General features: G+C 38.5%; 1 pseudogene; it reads right to left on the bottom strand.

Annotated features, from left to right (window-relative positions):
• Positions 1 to 21,168, bottom strand: part of LOC142014626 (2-oxoadipate dehydrogenase complex component E1-like) — a 116,612-nt pseudogene extending 95,444 nt beyond the window's left edge.
• Between the last annotated feature and the right edge of the window lie 3,008 nt (positions 21,169 to 24,176).

The raw sequence follows: 24,176 nt of genomic DNA, 5'->3' as shown, positions 1-24,176 counted from the left end.
AAAAGCAGTTATGTAGCCTTTTAAAGACTAACAAAATATTTTATTAATTGATGAGCTTTTGTGTGACATGCCCACTTCTTCAGATCTGGAAATCTGATGAAAGCAAACTGACACAATAGAAATATAACAAAGATGGAAAAGGGATTGTTTTGCTCTTTATTTGAACTATAGGTTTTTATTGGGCACAAGGGCTCTTTTCTTCAACAGACAGAAGGTTGGTGATGTCTTGTTTCACGAGTTGCTCATTTCTCATCTAATTGGGGTTGGCACACATGAGCCTTCTGGCACAGTATGTAGGTGAATACCAGAAATGAACTTTCTGTTTATTTACAATTGACGCATATTTTACCAGTAAATAAACACTTCAAAAAAAAGTATCCATGGTATTTACCTGAAGAAAAAACTAGTTTTGGAAATGCTTTTAGAGAATGTCATCCATGAGCAAAAGGCTTATGCAAGTCACTAGGAAAATGTCTTACGTATGCCTTCCAAAGAGGACTTAAGTTGGAGATGTATGATATGTACATAGGCTTCGTGCTGACATTTGGCATAGAGCGGAATTTCACTCCTGAAGTAGAATCTAAATAGGGATCTGCCATCATGTAAGTTTCATCACAGACATGTGGAGGAAGGGAAAAAAGGGGATCCCACATTGAAATTATCTAGTTCAGATCTTGATTTTCCATATTGAATTGGATGAGGAGGGAGTTACCGTTCTCAGCATTTGGATGCAACAAATTATATGAGACTGTTTTTGGTGAAGTCTTTGAATCTAAATTAATGCCTTACCCCAGGTAGACAAGCAAACAAAGGCTGCCTCTGTGAATGAAAGATCTGCAGTGCCCTTTTTCTTTCATCACTGGTGGCGCTTTCCAGAAGTTAATTAGGTGCTACAAGACTGCTTGTTGTTTGTGAAGCTAAGAGACTAACACAGCTACCCCTCTGAGACAGGTTTATAATGTGACACCAAATTCTCTTTATTGATCCCATAATTAAGCATTATAATTAATGTGTGTATTTAATAAATGATGCAGTTATTTCTGTGCATGTGACTTTAGTATTAACAGAATATTGTTGGAAGAAGATGTTCTTTCTATTTTAGGGTTTATACTGCTACTCATCCCCACAGTATCTGAACAACTTCCTTACAAAATCAATAACATTAGCAAAGTTCATAGTTCATACCATGTAGTCTCTTTTCTGCCACTTCTCACTTTTTGGGGTCAAAACTCTGTTTTGGGTGGAGTTGTTTATTTGTTGTCTTTGACTGGTTGGAATAGAAGGGTTATCAATACTGTGAGTGCCATTCTTCTGATGGGTAGTCTTTGAACTCAGCAAAAAGTCTTGTGGAACCTTATAGGCTAACAGATATTTTGGAGCATAAACTTTTGTGGGCAAAGACCCGCTTCATCAGAGGGGTATTTAAAGAGTGGGGTCCCAGTAACAGGGGAGGGCCAGAGCTGACAAGGTCTATTCAGCAAGGTGGAAATGGCCCAGTATCAACAGTACTTATCAAAAGAGGAAAAAACAAGTCAGATCAGAGAGGGGGATGTAAGCCATTGTCAGTGTCTAATGGGGAGACACTGACAATGGCTCACATCCCCCTATCTGATCTGACTTGTTTTTTCCTCTTTTGATAAGTACTGTTGATACTGGGCCATTTCCACCTTGCTGAATAGATCTTGTCAGCTCTGGCCTTTCCCCTGTTACTGGGACCCCACTCTTTAAATACCAATCTGAAACCATCCCCCCACTCATGCATCTGATGAAGTGGGTCTTTGCCCACCAAAGCTTATGCTCCAAAATATCTGTTAGTATACAAGGTGCCACAAGACTTTTTGTTGTTCTCAAAGCTACAGACTAACACGGCTACCTCTCTGATACTTTTAAATCAGCATCACCTTCAAATTTAATAAATATTCTTGTTAATAGTTATGCTAATTTATCATTCATATTTTTGAGCAATTAACTCAATTTGTAACATGCATCACTGTTTTTCTGAATAACAATCTATGAGTTAAAAGAACAAAGGGAACAGCTAGTCTATCTGAATACAGGATCATAACAGCACTAAATAGGGCAGAGTAGGTTGTTTGAGCTCTGTCTGCATTTACACAAATGCTTCATTCTAAGGATTCACTTAACAGGCATTTCTAATTCTTTTTTTTTTTTTTTCCCAGCAATGCTGTTGCTGTGGAGTTAGGAATGAGAGAAGGCATTTCCTCTTGAGATTGACCAGGAAGTGATTGATATCTTTGAGTTGGCCATATGGAAGTTGAATGAAGTAATTTGGATTCCCATGGGAATTAGCCATTTCGGTGGCGATTCCTCCAACTCCCATACTTTATATTTCAAAACCTGGATGAAGCACGGTTGAAGTAAAGATGATTATTAATATTTTTTTCTGCACCAATGAAACGCAAATGGTAAAAAAATAAAATTGTGGGTAGAATTGTTATAACTATGAAGCTACCTAAGTCACCTCCAAACCCCACATTGTTAAATTTGTTTTATGGGTTTGGCTCAGAGATTTCCACAACATTCACTTCTGGTAACATTATATCAGAATTTAGCCTCACACAAGAAGTCTGAGCTACTGTTCTTTTACAGAGATCATGAGAATGGCCATATGCTCCATCTAGTCTGATATCCTGTGTTCTCACAGTTGCCATTGACAGATACTTCAGTGCTCATGTGCACGACAGGGCAATTAACAAGTGAACAATCCCATCTCATTCAGGCCCTCTTTCTGGCAATCACAGATTTAGGTACAATCTAACCATCTGGTCCCTGACCATCTTGGCTAATACCCATTGATGAATCTATCCTCCATGAAATTATTATAGTCTTTTCTGAACCCAGTTATAATTTTGGCCTTCACAATATCTCCTAGAAATTAATTCCATGGGTTGACTGTGATATGAAGTAATACTTTCTTATGATAGTTTTAAACCTGCTGTTTATTGACTTCCTTAAAGGATCCCTGCTTCTTTTGTTGTTTTGAGGTGGTAAATGAACACTTTGCTATTCTTTTTGTGCATATAATTCCCAAATTTATAGACCTCTATCATACTCCCTAGAGTCATCTGTTTTCTAAGATGAACAGTCCAAGTCCTTTAAATCTCTCCTCCTATGAAAGCTGTTTTATATCCCTAATAATTTTTGTTGCCCTTCTCTATTTTTTTCAGTTTTAATATAACTTTTTTTTAAATGGAGAGACCAGAACTGTATTCAACATTCAAGATGTGGGTATATCATGGATTTATATACAGGCATTATGATATTTTCTGGCTTATTAGGAAGGGGATAACTAAAGGTTCTTAACATTCTGTTAGCTTTTTAGGCTGCTGCAGTACATCGAGCAGATGCTTTCAGAGAACCTTCCACAAGGACTCCAAAATCTCCTGAGTGGAAACAGCTAATTTAGACCCCAATTCTTTAATATGTTTACTTGAGATTGTTTTCCATATGCATTACTTTGCATTTAACATTGAATTTCTCCTGCCATTTTTGCACCCTTTCATGCAGTTTTGTGTGATCCCTTTGTAACTTCCCAGACATCTTTGGACTTACCTATCTTGAGTATGGATAAATATACACTTAAAATGCTACAGCAGTATAGCTACAACACTGAAGCTGTGCCACTGCAGCACTTCAGAATAGACACTACAGGGATGGGAGGGATTATCTTGTCTCTGTAGTAAAGCCACCTCTCTGTTGGACATCAGTTAGGTCAACAGAATTATTTTGTTAATCCAGAGCTGTCCACGCAGGCAGTTAGGTCAGCTACCTACTTCACTCAGGGAATGGATATTTTATGTTCCCATGAGCAACAAAATTGGGTCAGTCTAATTTTCTTCTGTAGACCACCTCTTATTTTGTAATGCATGGAAATATTGCCATCTGAGTGTTTACCCTTTTTTCCAGATCACTTAAGAATATGTTGTTCATCACAGGTACCAGTACACATGTTTGGGAGCCCCTGCTACTGACCACTTTCCATTCTGAAAACTGCCTATTTATTCCTACCTTTTCTGTCCTTTTAACCATTTTAACCATATGACCCATGAGAGGATCAAAGACATCCACTCAATTTCAAAATCACTGAGTTTAATTAACCCCCTTTTCAAAAACTTACATGCTCAAGACTAAGCCATGAAAGAATGGTGACATATATCCAAAATCTTTATTACACTATTATACAATGCACTGCTGAGTGATGATGGTCATGTCAGACATAAAAGAAGACAGCCTAAAGCTCTGAAAAACATATGGATTGACTGTCGCATAAAAGGCATCTTATTTTTCAAAGCCTCTGGGCTGATGTTTTTCTCCTTCATCACAAATTATCTGTGGTATGAATAGACCTCTGTTGACACTTTGCTTTGTATCAATAAGCCTTATTTAGGGAACTGACCATGCCTTCAAAGGCAAAATTTGCATGATTTCAAGGGAAAGAAGATTGAACACTAAATCACTGTGGTTCTGGGAGGGAAAAAGAAGGGTGGGGGAGCACAGAAATTGTAATGTGCTTTAAAAAGGAAAAAAAGGCCCAAATATTATTGGATGGTATTTAATACATTCGTCTGGGTGTTAGAAAAAACAATGCAAAAAATAGTTTGTTCCTCCATTGCAACAGCAATTTATATTTTAAGAAGCTTCTGTCAAGGGAATGCAAATGTACAAAGTTTCTATCTCTGTTATCTAGTGCCTCCCAATGTACTTCTCCCATGCCACCATCTCTCTTTCAAATGGCGGCATTTCAACTAACTTCTTTTGTATGTGTGTAGCTTGTGAAGCACTTTGAGAGCCTTCTAAATTAAACATGCTAGATAAATGTAGAATATATTACACTCAGTAATCAACAACAACTCTGTGTTCAATGGTGGCCTACGAGCACAGGAAACCCTAGTTTTAGTAAAAGCAACAAATGGGTAAAAAGAGGGCTGGATTTCCAATCCGGCGTAAGATGCACAGGCCTGGTGACTAGAGGCACTTTACCTCTCTAAAACTGTGTGCAACTCAAATGTCAGATGTGGCCTGGGAAGCATTAAGGATGCTATGCCTAAAGACGCATAAGATACAAATCCTCCCTGTGAATGAAACTCATTACTGCCTGTGAGTTGATGAACATATTGGTATTAACATTTCTGCATGTAGCTACTGCCAGTTCTGCTGCAAAGGAGGGAAAATGTTACGTGCTTTATGTGTCACAGAAGGATTTTTGTAAAGCTAAGAAGGAAACCGTAAGGACTGAATGACATTTTATCTGTGTATACACACTCACGCACAATAAAAAGAGGACATGAATAATTGGTAAGACTTCGACACAAAGACTGAAAAACAAACCTGATCTATGGGGAGCTAAGCTATATAATATAAAATTAGCAGTAATGAAATGTATAATGATGGGTGTCTTAGCGATGTAATGCAACTATTTTATAAAGTGTAGTAGTTACAGAGTGCATTGAAGGAAGAAAACAAATAGAATTATCAAGAGATTCTTTTATTATAATAAACATAACCACTTATGTGAAGTGTTCTATTCAATATGATCAGTTAAAATCTAAAACTCTATTTATCATTCTACTATTCTGAATTTAAAACTCTATTTGGTTAAGACAAACAAGGCACACACTGCATTAAAAGTTAGCCCTTCTTTAGAAGCTAAGATCCTTTGCTTTTCTGTAGTGCTTTCCATCTCAGGGTCTCCATTTAGTAACTCTGGATCGAGTCCCACAACATACTTTAGCATGTGCCTACCTCTGAGCAATGAAGTACATGGGACTATTCACATGCTTAGGCACTTCACTAGATTGGACTTTGAGTGTTCCCATCACCCTGCAGGACTGGATCCCCAATCACTTTGATTTTGATATTCATATTCATACCAAATATTCATAAACCTGAATTACCCACCAGCAGAAGTAAAAAAAACAAATTGACAGGGCCAGATGAATACCCAGAGACCAGCTACTCCAAGATCGGCCCAAAAAAGCCAAGAACAGAACACCACTGGTCATCACCTACAGCCCCCAACTCAGACCACTGCAACGAATTGTTAAAGACCTACAACCTATCCTTAATCAGGATGCTACACTCCAGAAGACCCTGGGTGACATGCCTGTTCTCTCCTACAGACAACCTCCCAACCTCATGAGGATCCTCACTGACAGCCACAGTCTATACCCCAGGAACACCAGTCCTGGAACCTTTCCCTGCAACAAAGACCGCTGCCAGCTTTGTCCATATATCTTCTCTGGAAATACCATCACTGGACCTAACCAGGTTACTCACAGAATCAGGGGCACTTTCTCATGCTCCTCTGCTAACATCATATATGCCATCATGTGCCAACAGTGCCCAGATGCTTTGTATATTGGACAGACTTCTAACTCCCTTAGACGAAGGGTCAATGGGCACAAAACAGACATCAAAACACTTCAGATCCACAAACCAGTTAGTCAACATTTTAATGGAATGGGGCATTCTGTCAATGACCTAAAGGTATGTGTATTACTGAAGAAGAATTATCTATCGCTCTGCTCTGGAAAGGGAAACACCCGAGCTGGCTTTTATATTCAAATTCGGCACATTAACACATGGTTTAAATCATGATGGGAACTTTCTGAGTCACTATAGGGGCTCGTCTGCATACTTGGCTCAATCTAATTCTTGACCTTCCCCTCTCCCCCTCCACTCTCTGATTTGCTCACCTTGATTATCTTTTTCTGATTTGTCCTCCTTGCTTACTGTTTTTGGTTCTCTGTGCCTTAAATATTGAGTCTGTTCTGGTCTGGCTATGGTCTGAAGAAGTGGGCTTGTCCCACAAAAGCTTACCTAATAAACTATTTTGCTAGTCTTTAAAGTGCTACTTGACTCCTTTTTGTTTTGATTTTGATGTCACTTGTTCAAGTTTTACCTGATTTAGACTGGTATCAAAGAGTCCAGGCTTAAGGAATTTACCATCATCATATCCTACAAAGTATAGAAGTATCATTCGTATTTTATATAAATGGAAATTGGTATAAAGAGAGGTTAAAGGACTTACCCAAAATAATACAGAAAGACAGTGGCTGATCTAACTACAGCTAAAAGAGCTCCCTTGTCTCTTTCTACTGTGTATTTTAGAGAGTTTGTCTAAATAGAGTTGACCTAAATAGTAAGAGCCAGGACCACCAAATGTCTACAGCTTTCTCTTATCATAACTTAAAGCAACATAAGGCATTGGTTGTGCCAGGAAAAAGTGGTGAGCCTGGAATGGGATTGCTTCTCATGAAACCAGAAAAGAGACAGAATCACCAAATCAAGTACAGCAACAAAGGGTCATGTGACACCTTATAGACTAACAGAAAAGTTTTGAGCATGAGCTTTCGTGAGCACAGACTCACTTCATCAGATGCATCTGATGAAGTGAGTCTGTGCTCACGAAAGCTCATGCTCAAAACTTTTCTGTTAGTCTGTAAGGTGCCACAGGACCCTTCATTGCTGTTACAGATCCAGACTAACACAGCTACCCCTCCGATACAAATCAAGTACAGTTATCAAAACTGATGTAACTGAGTGAACGCTGAAAGAGACTGAACCAAGATTAGCCAGAAAAATGTGATGAATCTGAAAAAGGATTACTTCTGAATAAATCTTACAGAAAAGAAATAAAATGCAGAAATTTAGAGCAGTAATCTCTTTTTTTGCAGCTAAATTAATACTTAAGATTTGAAAACAAGAAGAAAATGTTACTGGGAAACAAATTGACCATAACTGTTTTTTGTTAAAACATAGTGAATGATAAGAGGTCATCGGCACGAAGGAAAAAATACACTTGATGGAATTCCGATTTTTAAAAAATGTACTAAAAATAAACAAGGTTTAACAATTCTTTTTGTAAGAAACCCAAAATAAATATTAATTTCATAAAGCAGCATTGCATTTTTTGAAAAATACAATAATTTAAACAAAGCATGTGCATTTCCTTTTATTTCTCCATTCAAAAAAACAAAGTAAAAAAGAAAAAAGAAAATAAATCAATTGAGTTAAGTACCTGAGCAATGCCAGGTAAATCTAATAGTGTGGTATAATTTGTTTGTATTTCCAGATCATCTAGTAAAGTTAGTCAGTCATTCATCAGAGTGCAAATACCAGTCTGCTGTGCTCTCAATTAGTTTGACCTCAGGGAAAGCTAATGGAGTTCTGACCCTGACTTGGAAAAAACAGGTTTGGTCTGTTAACCTTTGGGGATGATTAGATTCAGATATTTTCAAATGACTTATGAAAAGGAGATGTTAGAAAAACAGACAGATTTTAACCCATACCTAAAATAACAAGGGTCGTCAATTGTTGTGCTTCAGGGAATTAGCTCATTGTTTTGTTTAGGGGGAAAAAAGACCCTATGATATTTAATTGTGAAATTATGGACATTATGGGGAATAAAAGAGCCACAGTTTACGCTTTCCTCCAAAACATCCATCAATATCTGCTGCTGAAGACAGGGCATCCATTAATGGCTATGTTCCATTTTGGCAAGTCCTACATTCCCAGACTCATTGGCAAGCCCCACTGTTTTTCAGTGGCCTGTAGCAAACTCTTGGAATACTTCTTTTTATTGCTGCCTAACTATCCATCAAGATTTTTATTTTATGTATGCTGTAATGCAAACTAAATCCATCTATTTGCATATTGTTATAAACATATAAATCCTTTATAGTGTTTTGCACTATACACATAAAGATTTACACATGATAAAATTGACACATATGCAGTGCTTGTATAATTAAATGGTGATAGACAAACTGTGCTAACGATGTGAATTTCTCTGATGTATGGTTTTAAAGCGCACAGATAATCACAACCATACAGCACTGTAAAAGGTTAAATAAACTTCTTTCTCCCCCATCTCAAGTCTGTAACTCAATGGAAATCCCTCTGGTTTCACCTCTTACATAAGTGCTTGTTGGACTGAAGAGGCGGTTACTGCAGCCCAAGACATTACAGGGGATGAGGTAGTTCTTCAAACTGCCTTTAGTTTAAAGAAATGGCTCCTTTTGAGCTAGAGCCTATTCTAAAATTCCTCAGGCAATTATTATTACTTTCTTATATGTAACATCACAAGTGGTTGCTATAGAAATGATCACGATGTCACAAAGCAAGGTCTACGTATTGAGTTGAGGCATATGCAGCAGAAGTAGATTAATTCTTAAAGGATCAGTGAGAGATTTTAAAAATTCAGTTGGGTTTTTATGTATTTGTTCCTTAAAGTCTGTAGAACATATAATAAGATTCCATTGATGTCCACGAATTTCAAATTTAAAGCTTGAAGATTAGATAGCCATTGAAAATAGTAATTAACACTTTAGCCTTGTCTACACGTGCACGCTACTTCGAAGTAGTGGCACTAACTTCGAAATAGCGCCCGTCATGGCTACACGTGTTGGGCGCTATTTCGATGTTAACATCGACGTTAGGCGGCGAGACGTCGAAGCCGCTAACCCCATGAGGGGATGGGAATAGCGCCCTACTTCGAAGTTGAACGTCGAAGTAGGGACCGTGTAGTCATTGCGCATCCCACAACATCGAAATAGCAGGGTCTGCCATGGCGGCCATCAGCTGAGGGGTTGAGAGACGCTCTCTCTCCAGCCCCTGTGGGGCTCTATGGTCACCGTGTGCAGCAGCCCTTAGCCCAGGGCTTCTGGCTGCTGCTGCTGCAGCTGGGGATCCATGCTGCATGCACAGGGTCTGCAACCAGTTGTCGGCTCTGTGGATCTTGTGTTGTTTAGTGCAAGTGTGTCTGGGAGGGGCCCTTTAAGGGAGCGGCTTGCTGTTGAGTCCACCCTGTGACTCTGTCTGCAGCTGTGCCTGGCACCCTTATTTTGATGTGTGCTACTTTGGCGTGTAGACGTTCCCTTGCAGCGCCTATTTCGATGTGGTGCTGCACAACGTCGATGTTGAACATCGACGTTGCCAGCCCTAGAGGACATGTAGACGTTATTCATCGAAATAGCCTATTTCGATGTCGCCACATCGAAATAGGCTACTTCGATGTAGGCTTCACGTGTAGACATAGCCTTTGTGTTTTATCAGGAGTGAACAAAACTCACATTTACAGGAGGACAAAAGAGAGAGAAGAAGAAATATATAGAAATGATAGAGGAAAAGACAATTATATATAAATAAAGAAATGAAAGACAGTAATAGCAACTTTAAAAAAGAAAGAATTTTCTATGACATTACTAGGAAACATTTTCTCTTCTCTCTTCAGAATTTGCCTACATTCATTTAAGTATACGAGATTTTAAAAACGGCAAATTGGCCAAGTAAGTGGCATGTGGCTGTAAATTTAGGGTTCAGGGTAAACCAGATCTGGTCTTTTGAACAAGGCATTTAGCCAGAGATGGAAGTTCTATTCCTGGTTGTACCAAGCCCTCTCCTTCATTCTATTGTGCTTCAGTTTCTTCATCTGTAGGATGGTGGTAATACTACTTCTCCATAGGGTGCCATGAGGCTTAATTTGTTACATTGTGTGAGGGAAATGAGCTACTACAGAGATAAGTGACACATAAAAAACTATAAACAAAGGCCAGAATTCAAGGACAAGATTTGATGTACTAAATTTGGATTAAATGGCATCAAAAGCTCACTTGATTTTTTTGGCCTGAAGTGATTAAATCTGCCACAAATACCTTATACTGCTGATGTGTTTGCAGAGTGAAAATCTCTCAAAATATGGTATTCTCATATTTCCATCAGTGTGGGATCTTAAATCATACCTGGAAAATAGGCCCATGTCCATAAACAAAACTATCGGTGTGAATTCCGATATAGGGATTCCAGTTTGGGGACTGTGGGAGTGGTCAGATTCAATATTCAGTATTTATTGTTGTTTTTTCCACAAAACCCAGAGTGTGGATATAAACCATATAAGCAAAGTGCCTGGCAAAAAATATATCCCCTAGCTAAGTATTTCTAATGCACTGATTACTGCTGTTTATTCCCTTCTATTTGATATTAAAGCGAAAGGGGAAAAAATCCTTAGGGAAAAAACTTGGAAGAAGTTAGAAATGGTCCTTTCCAAATTAGTGTTGTTATCTCCTGCTGGATTATTACTATGCATGGAGTTACCTAAACTGCCCAAGTGTGGTTTCAATTACTTTGCATGGTTTAAATGTCAAGTGAATACATTCTGCACAGATGGTCCTCTCTCTCATTACTAATATAATTTTTACATTCAGTCTTTGAGTGCATTCAGCTGACCTTATTGAGTTCTTTGCGTGGTTTGCTCATTGGCTTTCAAGCTTCAGCTCTTCTCCTCTGTAGCACTTTTACAATCTGCTATGATTCCCATCCCTGCCTAAACATACATAGATTTAGAAGACAGAGGTTACATTGCACATGGAATGAATGGCTCTCCTTCAGTTCATCTGACCTAATGCAGAGTGGCTGCTGATGCTGATTTGACCAGGTATACACCCTCTTCTCAAAGCCTAACCCACGTAGCTCTTTCTTCATGATCATTTGTCTGTCTTACTATGTGAGGTAGAGATTTGGAAGTTTAAAAATGCACAATTTTTCCAAATGAGACACCAATTAACTATATGAAGATTCCCTCTGAACAGCAAGAGGTTGCAACCAAAAGCTGTGTCTCTGTGAAATCTCACTTAAGTCAAGTAAAAAAATAGTTTGTCAGATGGATTATCACCATGTATTATCATATTTGCCCACTGTTGCCTGGCAGTTTTTGGAGGTTAGGATGATCCCTTCTCTCTAAGCATTTTAGGGATTCACATAGACCTTATGCCAAATAGAAAAGTAGCCTAGCAGAGGAATTTTCTCCATATGATTCAACTGCTACAGGAAAATAACAGGGGCAGTATGCTAAACCTTCAATTGGTGTTTTGAGGGCAACAGTAAGATTAATGACAACACAAAGATTTCACTAGTTTTATTCACATTCATACAGTACAGCCAGTAGAGCCAGTGCAAGCTGGATTCTGACCTAGTTTTGATATCATCAATAGAATTATTACACAAATTCCAATCCAGGGCCAGGTTTCTCTTCAACTGCACAAGGACAACCAGATTGCACACTAAAGGACTGCACCAATCTAAATTAGGCTTATGTTGATCCAAAATAGCACAGCTTGTCTTTCATAGACTGAATTTGCAGGCCTGCCATCTTTAGAAACCCATCTTTTTCCTTGCAGCATCTTTGACATAATGTCTCTGAATGAGGATAAATTCACAACAGGCTAGTGCTACACTCACCCCTAGTGTCCACAGTTTGATGCAAACAACCAGTCTTGAAAATGCAAAATGGCCATGCATTTGCATAATTGAGCAGTTCATTTGCATATTCATGGCAGAAAACATGCAGTGAAGATGTGGTTCTACCAGCAAAATCCCCCTTTCTTGCCAGCTCCTGGTGCCTGGAAAAAAATCAGACATAAGGGGTTGCCAACAAAGGGGGTTTTTGCTGGCAGAATCACATCTTCATTGCTTGTTTTCTGCCATGAATATGCAAATAAGCCACTCCAATATGCAAATGACCAGCCATTTTGCACTTTTGAGACTGCTCATTTGCGGCAAGCTGCAGGCACTAGGGGCGAATGTAGTACTAGCCACATTGTTCATAATGCCATTTTGACAGCCCCTCTTTAGAGAAGAACACTAACAGCCATCTCAAAGAGCGAGGTCCTAAAAGCCCTTGCTCATACTGAAGATCAGAAGTGGTTGGGAATTTTCTGACAAGCATTTTCCCATTGAAAGATATCGACTTGTTACAATTGAAACTGTGCATGAGAAAGAGTCAATATAACAGTGTTCCATTTGCTACATGCTCCCTCACCCAAGAGGTGTCTTCGTAGCACCTCACTCCATTCTGTCTGTTTGGATCATCTTAGAAATTGTATCCTAGTCTTTTTCAGGACTACCCCAGCCATTACCTGGACGGGTTAATGATTGAAAGCAGTTCATAAACATAAAAGTACATACTCATCTCTCACTGTTCTGCTGCATACATCTCTTATCTTTCTCCAGACCTTTCATCACAGATACTCTGATCCTGTCCTTCCCAGCCAGAGTTCGTCACTTCAATTTCCTTGTCACTGCACTCTCTGTGCTGAAGGATAAAGCAGAATATAGAGTTCTCTGTTTTGGAGAGCTTACCCTTAACTGGTTACTAGAGAGAATAGTCCTACCCCATTCTATACTTTAGGCTCCTGGGTCCTTAAAGGGACAATGGTTCTTGGTTCTTCCCATCCACTACCAATTTTCCTGTAAAGTTTACTATCTTTCTTCTATGAGACCATTTCCAATGCTTTTGTTTGTTCCATCATTTGTGCAATAGGATTTTCTAGCCTCTTCTAGTCTTTAAGGGCTAGTGTACCATCAAAGTCAAATTTGATGAATTCACAATTTGAAAAAAAGTTAGAAAAAATATTTTGAAAATCCTGTTTTGACATTTTTGAAAATGAAAAATTTGAAGTTTTCTGAGCTGATTTTGTTTAGAGTTTTTAAGCTAATAATAATAAAAGTAAATATTTGAAATTGTTATGATGAAATATTTTGCAGTTACTCAGAGAAAATACTTCTATTGATGCAAACTAGGTAGGCTTTTTGCTTATTCTATTGTGGATTAGATTTGGTTTGCCAGTTTGAGAAAATTTTCAAAAAATTGATTTTTTTCTTTTTGTCTTTTTTTCAGGAAACTTATTTTAAAAGTTAAAATATTTTCTTGGGATGGAAAACAATAATTTGCTATACATCTCTGCTATTGATATATACCAGCACCACAACATTTTCTGAGTACACTCACATCCTTTTATCGGACAGGTAACTGGCCACAAAGTGAAAGCAATCTCAAAAAGTTCATGAATATGAAAGTCCAGGGAATAACGAGGCAGAAGTTTTGCCTCTTGAATTACAATGAGACTCTGTATTGCCTCAAACCATGGAAATCAATGTTTGCTTTTGTTTGAATAGTGTCCTTAAAAATCAAGGACATGCTTTTGAAGCAGCATCCATCAAGAAGTGTGAGGAGACTAAAGTAGTTGTTCTTCATGGTGAAATTCTCAGCCTCTTGGCATTTCCTTTTGTAATAATAACTGATTAGGGAAATAATTTCACTGAAAAGTACAAGTCTTTCAACTTCCTCATCTGAATCAGTCTTGAGAATTCATTAATTCAGGAAATTGAAAAAGAAGATCAAAACAAAATCAACAATAAAATACCCCAAAGCCATTGAAATATTATTGCCAGTGTCATTTACCAGTTTTGTTTGCATGCCAGGGACTGATTGATACCTGTTCATGGTTGTAATGATCCATGAGGCAGATGATGGCTTTATATTTATGTTGTCACCTCCTTCTTATTATAGATACCCCCTTAGCTTGGAGGCACCCACTTCAGTTACAGTCTGTTCAGTATATTCCCATCACCTCACTTTGAGTGCCAATTGGAGAAGGTGTGATTTTTGGCCTACAAGACACAGCAGCTCTATTTCCAATGCCTGGGGATATTATGTTATGACCTCCCAAATGACTAGGTTGAAAGAACATCATACAGATTGCAAGGTCAAACATGCAAACTTAAGATTGCCAACCTCAGTTCACACCCCGTGTTCATATGCATTATGATACAATATTTAATTACATGGTCACTGTCTTTTGTTTCTACAGGACCCCTGCCTAATTGGCCTTCATGAGTCATAAGCAGCATTGGAACATCTAGAACCATATCCCAAAGATGTACTGCTTGAATTAACAGGGTAACTGTAGTATTAGTAAGCTGTTATCCTTGATGTAGACCAGTCACAAGAGGAGGATGCTGATGTGTCCTTTATAAGATTTCACATCTATTTGATTTTATGCAAATCAGCATTCAGTCTCTTGAATCTTCTGCATTGGGTGTGGAGGGGAGTTTTCTTGTTGTAGAAAACTTGTTCCTCTTTTACATCTTCCCCAATGTGTCACCTTAATCTTCATCCTTTATTGCATCTCCCTCAGCATATCTCCCCACTCTCTGCTATTCTCTCCCCACAAATTATACATGTTCCCCCTACTGCTCCCATCAAACTTTGTCTACACACCCAAGTCTGGTCCTGTCCTGTCAGTTAGAATATTATAGCTTCCTCTTCCCTGTCCTCACCTCTTTGTACTCAGGAAAAGTCAGACCCCCTTCCTACTTCTCCATGCTGTCTGTGCATCAACAGTAAGCTCAGTTAATGAAAAGAAGAGAAAGTCTCCCTGCTCTCAGTTTTGGTATCTGGAACCACAGCAGCCCCAAGCATCAAGAAGAAGCAATTGCAGGAAAATTGCTGCTCAGCTTGAGAAGCTTTGAGATGGAGCAAGTCAGCCATGCCGTAGGATACGAGTGCCTGTGTTCAGATGGCACATGAAGTGGCTGGGGGCAAAGCATATGCAATATAGATAAACTCTTCAGTGAATAAGGCTTTCATACTCTAACCAGCTGTACTGAGCACTGAAAATTGCGGTATTCAGAAGTACATAGGCTGACCAAAATTGGGTGTGTTTTCACAGAGATCAAAAAGGCACATTCCTGACATCTGGGTGATCCTTCTACTAAATTTCAAGTTACCGCTTTGTATGCAGAAATGCTAGATTTTCTCAATGAACTGTTTAGAAGACTATTTAAACATTGGCAATACAATGTATTTTCCTTAATTCCATTTGCATAAATGGCTAAATTGTTTCAGCTGCAATCTTCAAAAATATTTTCAGCCTGAGGCAGACACCTGCCATGGAAAATTACAGCCCCAAAATTTGGCAAGGTTATAAGTAACTGAAAGCAAAAACTTATAATGGAAAGTGTTAGGCAATGCTAACTGAAGGTGGGCTGGCAGCCACATTTATGATACAGCTATTTCCATTTCAGGGAATGAAAATCTGTTTATGTAGACAAAAGTCAGTATATTCTTCCTGCGTATTAATGTTGCTTGTGCCCCATAGTCAATTGTCCATTTATACACTTAAAACTAAAATAACAATAAGCTTGGACATATGTCCTGGAGCTCATCTAATTTTGTGTGAATTACTGTTGTTGAAGTCTAGCTAGAAATCTAAAAAAGAAAATAAAAGGCCTCTAGAGATTCTATTAGTTGAGGGTTTCAGTTGAGTTGGCAGCATGATGGAAGCAGTTCTGCCCTCAGATATATAATTGCAATTCTTGTTGAAGAAGATGAATAAAGAATATTTGTATCTGAAGGCAGAATCTGACCCTCTTCTCATTGCTGTTCCACTTACAAGTCAAACCAGTACCAGGCCAGAGGCATCTTAAATAAATGCATATCTACATAGCATGTGCTTTAATGTTATCCAAGCATCTTCAAAACTTCAAATCAAGCAGAAGCTGAGCTCAAATTTCGGATAAAAGTTTCACTTCTCATTTAATTTCACTGGATGAGTTGGCCCAGTCTCATTTGTCATTTTACATGGATTCCCAGTTCTGCACAATACTAGAATATCAGTGCTTTTTTTTGTTGTCTATTTTTTATTTGCTCAAAACAGTAATGTTTTCCAAAGCAAATTAACACTTGAAAATTACACTACAATAAAAAAATAACATGCTGGGCCTGATCTTCCCTTCCAACGATAAAATACATAACACAGCACAGGGGAGGACAATCTCCATGGAGATCCTTTACAGATGCCCCCTGATGTTATGCCACCAAAAGAAGGGATTTGTGCCCCTGTCAACTGACATATGGTCTACCACAAATCAGGACAATAGCTTTATGTTTTCCAAAATTGAGAAAACCATTATTGTGCTGGGGGATCTGTATGAATATGTAGTTATCTTTGACATCAAAGTGTTAAAGCAAATGAAGCCATGTTTACACAGGCATATCTAATAGTATATTTTTAACTTTTATAGCATTCAATGCACTGTGCGTATATGTGTGTGTGTGTGTGTGTGTGTACAGTGTAGGTATATACAGTGCAGATATATAAATAACAAGGAAGAAAAAAAATGACTGTGGTGTGTACTCTGCAGACAGTTTAATTTGATTAGTGCTATTAAAATAGAACTTTTTATTATCCAAAGGGGTTTTAAATGCTGCACTCTGAGCCTGCAATATGTGGATGTATTGTATTGAGCATCTTTATACCCATCTTAAACCATGAAACTAATGTGGCAGGAAGTCAAGTGTTCATGAAGGGACCTGCATTTTAATTAACATTTACCCTCTGGACACAAACATGAAAAATAAACACTACTTTTCAAGTCATCTTTGCATTAGAATTGCAGCAAACTAGAAAATTAGCAAATCAAAACCTGGCAAGTTAACTTTTCTGCTACCATGCAGCCAGTTACATTTTTTTTTCTGAAATGTGTTTACTCATATCAGCTATATTTTAAACATCTGCAGCATTGCAGTAAGTTATGGACTATTTCTACGTGGATTGCCACTTAATCATTTGATTTTCCAGTAAATAAACCATTTGCTCCATGTAAATGTAGCACCTCTAATTGTAGGACAGAGAGAAAAAAAGATAAAAATATTTTATACATCACTATAAGTGTCTCAAATTTCAAACTTTCCAAACCTTGTGAGCCATGTGGGATATTGGAAGAATGCTTGAAGAGGGAGGTATTGTTCAAATGATAGTTTTTTCTTTCTTTTCTCTGTTGGCCAGAGTACACTAGAGAGTTTGAATTTGGGAAGAGGAGAACTGTTAACATTCAGCACAGGGGCTACATGCAGAATACAAAATTAAGATTCAGCTAATACCAAGAATAATAAGATTAGACTTTGAAAAATATCACCTTTTGGCCTAATTCTGCCTCTCCTGAAGTCAGGGCTGAAACTGAGTTCAGAAGATGCAGAGTTAGGCCAATACTGAGTGCCCTGAATATTTATTTTCTAAATACTAAGTTCCACAGTAAGTACATCAACTAAACAGGAAAAATAGTGACAGAGAGGTAGCTGTGTTAGTCTGTATTTTGTCAAAACAAAACAGCAGTCATGTAGCGCTTTAAAGACTAACAAAATAATGGTAATAATGAGCCATACTAGAACAGACTCAGTATATAAAGCACAGAGGTCCAAAAATTTGTTATCAAGGTTGACAAATCAGAAAAAATTGTTATCAAGCTTGTCAACTCAGAAGAGCTGGGGGCGGGGAGTTAAGAGTTAAAAAAAACATCAAAGAGTCCTTATAATGGGTCAGGTAATTGCTGATTTGTCAACCTTGATAACAATTTTTGGACCTCTGTGCTTTATATATTGAGTCTGTTCTGGTATGGCTATGATCTGAAGAAGTGGGTCTATCTCACAAAAGCTCATCACCTAATAAATTATTTTGTTAGTCTTTAAAGTGCTACGTGACTGCAGCTTTGTTTTAAACAGGAAGAAATATTTATAGAGCAGGGGTGAGCAAACACTGGTCTGAGGGCCAGATCCAGTCTAGCAGGGTTAGTCTACAGTAAGACCCCATCTCTAAAAGTACCGGCACCTCCACAGGTGCCACGCAACTACAGGTTTTGTTGGCTATTTGCAGCCAATGGGAGAGGTAGGAAATGGTGTCCCAGTCCATGCCACTTCCCACAGCTCCCGTATTAGGGAGGGGAGTTTCAGCCCCTCTGTCCTACCTAAGGGAAATAAGGACTGAGCAGTGGAAATGAGTTTACTGCACTCATGGAAAGAAAGACACCAACCTTGGGTGAAATATGTGCCTGAGATCCATTCAGTTATTTGAGTCTGATGCTAACTCCGTATTTTAGAGTCAAAATATTTTGCTGTCTTATGGCAAGGCCCATCAGAAGATGCAAATATACAGTGTAGATCCATGATATGGTTTATAAGTGCTAAAGAACAGTGATGCATGAAACTTTGTAAAAAGACCCATACATTTCAAATAAAACATAGGGAAAAAGCACATCTGTCCCTGGAACTAAAATCCTCTATATTTTGCATACTTTTAAGGTGTGGCAATTACTTTACAGACCTCTTGTAATATGGGATCCAAACTCTTCTGGGAATAAAGAAAACGATACCATAATTCTCAGTAATATACTTGTCACTAGTAGATTAGATCTGCTGGAAATTCAGCACAAACATTTGATCTAATGTCTGCCTTTTTATTCCATTAAATCTGACTGTGCTACTTTTCAATGCATAGACTTACTGAAAGAGCCTGAGAATGGTTAGGGAGTGAGTTCACCACAAACCCAAAATGATGTAGGATTATCCAAAAGATCCTTTTGGGTGGGATTTTCAAAGAAGCACATTTGACTTAGGTGCCTCAGTCGATTGAAAATCGATATGAATCTTAGAATTTGACAATAGCAGGCTAAAATATTATAGGACTCTCAACCCTAGATAGCGCATCTCATTGCGTGTATGTTTTTGTGTGTCAGATGAGTAACATAATTTATGCAAATAGTTTTCAAAACTTTTAAATGTGCTATGAAAAACTAAAAACAATTCTTTTCAGGTTTGGTAAAGGATTTGGGAAAAGTTTATAGGCTAGTTTTGCTGTTGTTTTCTTTTGTTTTTTATTTTTTTTAACAAAACCAATGACTTAGCTCTTTTGTTATAATTCTGGGTATCTTCTGCAATCATGAAGATTTTGTGATATGTCTTCTTGCTCTTTTCTGACAGGCCAACTTTTGGAAAATGCTAAGCAGAAATAAACCTTTGGAAGCCATGTGAATTTTTGTCTTGTCACAATGAACCTACTTTTTTTACTACCTAATGTTCTTTTTCTATTGCTGATTTTATTGCTTTATCTAACGTTAGGTTAACTTGATGCAAAGTGATATTACTTATCAGGTTGTAAGGATTAAAGAGTCCTCCAAGAGGAAAGAAAATCCAATGGGGACCCTGTGAACTCTCTTTATGGGAAGGTGCGCATGAATACTGGTTGTTTTGTTTTACAGTCCTCCCTCTTTTATTCTTTGTGTATAAAAATGTTTCTGTTTTGTACAGTCTGCCAGGGGATGGGGTGTTCTTATATTTATTTGAATTTATGTGAAAGTGCCAGGAGAGAAGGACAGATTTTTGAGAAGGTACTTAACTTAATACCAGAATTTCCGGTGCTATTTATTTAGACAGTGTCTGTTATAACATCTGTTTTCTCTCTGTGCCATAGAAATTCAAGATAAAAAGGACATCCAAAGTGGGATTGGAAACTGACTTGAATGGTCCAATTAGAGTCTGAGATACTCAGCAGTCAACATCCTACTTTCTGGAACTTCCTTTACTCCAGTCATATATTTTTTTCCTTTACTGTGAACAAGAGCGCCAAAGTGGATTTACTGGATTTGGGATGCTGTATTCACTTTGCAGATAGACAGTGGGTTGCAAGCTACAGCTAACACTTATGTTATTTTATTCCCCAGAACTGGCATCTTAATAGCTTTGGATCTGGCAGGTCAAGCACAGTGGGGGAAGAAATGTGTGATCACTTGAAACTGATCCTACAAACTACAGCAGCTTTTGCAGTGCCAAATTCAGGACAGAGGAATAGAACTGCCTCCTGAATCTTCCTTGTTGATTATCTCTTTTCTGTTATACTCCCCTTCAATGGGAAAGAAATCCCTAATGAGTAGATGATAGATGAGAGTCCAGACTTGCATGACAACCAATTTTAGAAAACCTTTTCATAGCACTCAGAACTAAGTCACAACAGTACATATAACTCCTGTTTCTCCTTTGTCTCTTGCTCTGTGCGAGGGTTATGTCTGATAAGGATTGTCATCCAAAAGCTCTCTGGTATCTTGGGCCTCTCACACACACACTCTTTAGAAAGGAAATTTGTTCTAGTTCTTAGAACATGGAACTAGCCATATCAGGACTGCTTACATCCTTATTGATTCCAGTAAATGAGCAATTTTCAGACCTCTGGTGGCAGAGGAGAGTAACTTAACCTCTCTGTACCTCTCTTACCTGATTGTAAAGTCTCCCTATTGATCTTAGTGCCTGTGGTATAAGCACAAGCTTATTTTATGTGCACAGTCACTGATTTACCCAGCATTGTTCAGGTCTTTAAGTGGAATAATGGCTTTTTGGTTCATGTGTTCAAGGTGTTCACTGTCTTGTTCTGTCTCTTTGAATCCAAGTGTTTCTATGCATCTTACTTTCATCGGCTTGAGCTGTTGATTATTGTTTTCTATCTGTATGAAGGTGAGTTTCTCTGCATTCTTCATTTTCATGTGATCGAAGAGCCGCTTGTCTTGGTCTCTGTGTTTCCAGTTGAGATTGTCTCTGTGTTGCAGTTTCAACAACTCTTGACCGTGCCAGCTTTTGTGAATGTGATGTAGCTGGATCCAAAAGTTGTATTTATTGTTCAGGGCTGGAGGTCGGGTGTGGATGCATCAGGGCAGGCTTTGGCAGGTTAAAGGCAGGGGATGAGGGGTGCAGAGCAAGTAGGTTAGGGCAGGGAGCTGGGAGGTGTTGGTGGGCTTACCAGGACTCAAGACAGTGGCAAAGGTAGAGCTGTTCAATGGGGCGGGGGCAGGGCTGTGCTGGCATCTCTTTGAGGGGGTCCAGGACTGCTTCTTGGCTGTGGCATCTCCTCAGGGGGGTAGGGGTTCCTGGTCACAGTTCCTGGCCCTGGCATCTGAGGGGAAGGGTTCCTGTCCCCAAGCAGCTCATGGGTGGGGCTTGGCTGGGCCATTTTCCCCAGTCCTTTTATTGGACACTAGCTAGCCCAATCCCAGACAAAAAACATGTGCCTTGGAAGAGAATACAGCATAAACTGAAAATGAACACAATGCACTACATCACAGAAATGAAAAAAAAAACTAATTTTCAGTGTTTATTTTAGCTGAAAACCCTTAATGAAATTAATGCATTTTTGTCAGGGTTTTCTTTTTCAAGATTGAAGGCTTGGTGTAACAATATTGTTACTGGGAATCTCTTCGCAGCATATGGTATAGAGTGAAAAAAAGTATCAAACCCCAGTCTACTACATGGCTTGATTTGACTCTGTGAGGCTGCTCTCATGGTTAATTTAATTTTGTGCATAAATGCTTTGCTGGATTGATGCTCAAGACTTGAGTGCTATAAGGCGATGAACAGTAATGCACCATAGACTCACAGGTTTCTGGTTGGTTGGTTGGTGGGTGTTGCCCACATTGGAGGTTGGGAAGGAATTTCTGCCACAGTCAGATTGGCAGAGATGGGGGAGGGATGGGACAGGAGGTTTGCTTTGCTCTGCAGTCTGGGGCACAGGTTAACTGAAGGTTTGAATTAGTGTATATGGCAAATTCTGTATAAACTGCAGTCTTTAAATGAAGATTTGAAGACCTCACTAACTCAACCAGAGGTTGTGGGTCTATTACCAGAGTGGGTGGGCAATGTTCTGTGGGCTGCAATGGGCAGGAAGTCCAATGAGATAAACCTGATGATCCCTTCTGACCTTAGAATCTATGAATCTATGATAGGCTAATCCCACAGCAACTGAGGATGGACAAAAGGCTCTGGATATTACAGAAAACCATAAAAAATTGAGCTTCATGACACATTTTCATGTCATTATAATACACCATACATATGTGAAATAATATACACTTTCAGCCAAAGGCAGTGAATTCAAGTAACAAGGCATCCTGCAGGCAATCTAAAAGCTAAGAGAAAGAGCACCCATTACTTTGAATCGATGAAAAAAAGAATAATGTTGTTCTGTACTACTGTGAGAGCAAAATATCATTGTTAGCCTAACAAATTGATTGCCATATGTTAAAACGAATCTTCATACCATGCTAAACCTACCGGACTTCAGTTCATTGTGAGAAATAACTTGTAATGTCGTTGCGAATGGAATGGAGAGTTTCTTTTTAAAACTATCTTGAGAGTTCTGGACAATAGTGTTTCCATCCAAAATCCACTTTAATTTTGGATGCTTCCTGCCTGTTGTAGTGAGAAGATCAACAAGGAAGCAGGGTAAAAAATGGAAGGTCTTGTTCGCAGGACTCATTTCTTAATGTTAATGACAAAACTAGACTTACTGTACCACATTCAACAGAAATTCTTCCTAAAAAGGAAAAAAAAACATAAAGTCCTATTAATGGGTCCTTTAACTCTGTGTTAATGAGTATTTCTCTTACTAATATAATCATGGAGATAGTGCAAAGAAAATGTGTCAGGCTGCTTCAGAAGCTAATGTTCTCTGTCCATAGAATGGACACAGCTGGGGCACTGGCAGTGCATACTTTACTGCACTGTCTTTCTAATGGGTCTCAAATCTGACCACTAACTCACCAATTATAATGGTGAGAAAGTAGTTTTATTTTCAGGTGCATTTAGCACTTGGCCTCTCCTGAGATGCTCAATAAAAGTGCTAATTATATAAGAGATTTCTGTGATGTGAATGCCTTCCCACTAGGAACCCATTTTACATAGGCCACTGAACAGCTGCAAAATGGTAATGATTTTTCCTTGGTTCCCTTTGCAAGCAATATGCTGGACTTCAACCAGCAACTAAAAGCTGAAAAGTTCCCCATCCTACAGCCATTCCCCTGAGCCAGACCCTCCAATCTTGAAGGAGCTAATGGTGATGTAGCAAAACTGGATCTCCATCTGTATCACATTTGTGGTATTTCTTGCCAAATTTGAAAGGGAAAAAAGCCATTTATAGCTCAGGCTAGGTCCATGTGGAGAGAAATTTTTTTAAAAAATGAGTTTTATTCTTTGATTTGGGGCTGGGAGCGTGATGGGGAAATCCTGAATTGAGAAAGCAATTCACATGATGAAAGAGCAACGTTCTCTGAGCAATGTAGAACATGTAAATAGTTTATGAGAAGATCTGGTGTAGTCCTCCTCTGCCAGAATGATAACCCACACACAGGAAGGGAGGACAAGAGAGCTAAACATGGAAAAGAAACCTATAAAATTATATTTGCACATGTATACCTACTGAACAATAAAAAGAAGGTGTAAAGGGAACAGTTAGGCTGGAATGAAGTGAGTGAAGAGTTATAACAATTTGCCCTAACGAAAAATTGTCTTGCTCCTTTTCTTACCAAAAACACAATTCCCACTTTACACCCCTATGGAATGTGAAAATAAAAATATTAGTAGAGACAAGGTTACCATAATAATTAAAGCATCTACTAGTTCCTCAGTTCTCTACCTCAAGGAGTTTAATAAGATGGGTTGAGTTTGCATTGGGTGGCTGAACAATCCATAATGATCTAGAAAAAATAACAAAGGAAACCAA

This window comes from Carettochelys insculpta, chromosome 6, assembly GCF_033958435.1.
Source record: "Carettochelys insculpta isolate YL-2023 chromosome 6, ASM3395843v1, whole genome shotgun sequence".
In the NCBI taxonomy this organism is placed as follows: Eukaryota; Metazoa; Chordata; order Testudines; family Carettochelyidae; genus Carettochelys; species Carettochelys insculpta.
The sequence above is the reverse complement of the archived record's forward strand: the minus strand, read 5'-3'. Positions and strand labels throughout refer to the sequence as shown.